This window comes from Rousettus aegyptiacus, unplaced genomic scaffold (assembly GCF_014176215.1).
Source record: "Rousettus aegyptiacus isolate mRouAeg1 unplaced genomic scaffold, mRouAeg1.p scaffold_m13_p_12, whole genome shotgun sequence".
Taxonomy (NCBI): domain Eukaryota; kingdom Metazoa; phylum Chordata; class Mammalia; order Chiroptera; family Pteropodidae; genus Rousettus; species Rousettus aegyptiacus.
The window spans coordinates 61,035,322-61,037,243 of NW_023416287.1; the positions used below are offsets into that span (position 1 = coordinate 61,035,322).

At 37.4% G+C, this 1,922-nt stretch overlaps 1 pseudogene; it reads right to left on the reverse strand.

The window, feature by feature from the left end:
* Positions 1-312: 312 nt before the first annotated feature.
* Positions 313-431, reverse strand: LOC118610407 (annotated as a pseudogene).
* Positions 432-1,922: the final 1,491 nt, after the last annotated feature.

The window sequence follows — 1,922 nt, forward strand, 5'->3', positions numbered from 1 at the left end:
CATTAGAATTATACTTCCTGAACAAAATCCAATATTTTGAGGTCACATTTATAGGTCCAGGGACATTTCCAGAGTCTTTAATCTTAGGTTTTAAGGTCTACGCCATTGGTTAGAGATAGAGGATAGAGAGGCTCTAGAGAGGGAGATAAAACTGAATGACAGCAAATTACCACCTGGAGACACAGTTTATTTATTTACACATCAATGCTACTGAATTTCTTTTTTCTTTTTTTTAGGTGAGGAAGGCAACCCTTGGTTGACCTCACAGATTGCAAGGAACTTGTTAGTTTACAATTATATATATATATATTATGCCTACAGCACCTGGTCTTCCTAGGTGGTCTCCCATCCAAACACTAACCAGGCCTGACCCTGCATAGCTTCTGAGATCAAACGGGATCGGGCTTGTTCAGGGTGGCATGGCCATAGACTGAATTTTTTGAAGTTTATAGTTCCTCCTTTTCTCCTAGTAGGAACTTCTCTCTTGATAAGTGTAATTTCTTGATTGAAACTAGTACTCTTGCTCATTCCATTTCTTCTTCCTACTCTGTTAAAAATGAGGAAGAAAAATCTGTTCACACCCCTCTGTGATCATAATAGTAAAGTTGAGTCTATTCTGAACAGGCTATTAAAAGAAGGGCAAATGGGCCCATGCACCAGCCATTTGTATAATGGCTTGGTGCCACCTAAGAAGGAATTTACCAAACCAATTTCATAGAAATCCCTTTGCCCTTTGCCTGCTTTGTCTGGATGGGGGTAAATCAATGAAATCATTTTAATCTTTCCTGCATAACTTGTTATCGTGTTGCATGGATGTGAATCTTATCAGGTCAACTCCCATATGCTTCAGCAAGGCTTATGCTGTCAAACCGAAGTGCCTGAAATGATTTGCCCAATCAGGGTTACACAGAGTAGAGGTTAAACTTGGAATGGATTTCCTCATTCCTAACCAGTATTTGATCCTCTCTCACTGCCTTTTTCTTTCCCCTAATAAAATTGTTTTAGTTAATTACTAGATTAGAAAGTCTAAGACCTTATGAAAACATCCCTAATGGCAACAAAGGTTAAAGGGTCTTGGAAGAAGCAGAATGCATTTGTGCACTGATTATTATTGAAGGACAAAAGTCTTTCCAAAAATCATGTTCTTCCCTAGCAATAAGCGCTTATAACAGATCTCCACTGTAGAGATTAAAAGGCTTCAGAGTTGTACAAATAACAATAATCAGATCAGAAACTGTTAAAAGCATAAGACAGATAAAGCCAATGAGAAACTTTCAGAGGGAAGCAGATAAGCATTATGTCAGAAAGAAAATGTCAGTGAAACTCTTTCACTCTGGAAGCTATGTTCGTTTTTATTTATTTATTTATTTATTTATTTATTTATTTATTTATTTATTTATTTATTTCTCTCTTGAAGAGAGGAGAAAACACCTTTTAGAAACAAAATTCTCATGCATTTTAAGAAAGCAAGATGGGCCTCATTGAAGCTATATCTGCCTGGTAGACTCTTGTCCCCAGAGAATTTGGAGCTTACTTTGCATCTAACCCTGTGCCGTGATAGCTCACCCTTATCTTTTTTAAAAAGTTGAAACTAGAAAACATGTCAGGTAGCTAAGTAGATGTTAAAGCATGAGTAAATTTAAAATGAGGGAAAATGCATGGTTGAAACACACAAAGATTCAAAGTTTAGCTATCCAACAGCAGCAGGTAAAATGCTGATACTGTTCACATTGTCTCACCCAGGTCAAGAAGTCACCAAGTATAAAAAAAATAGCAAAGCCAAGGATTTCCACTCAGTAATCCATCCACTGCAGAGCAGCACTGGAGCCTTGCCTCTCCTTAATTCATCTCCTGAGAGTCTTGACTGTGTAGAAAAAGTATGAAACGATTCTCTGATATAGGTAAGTGTTGGTTTTCTGCGT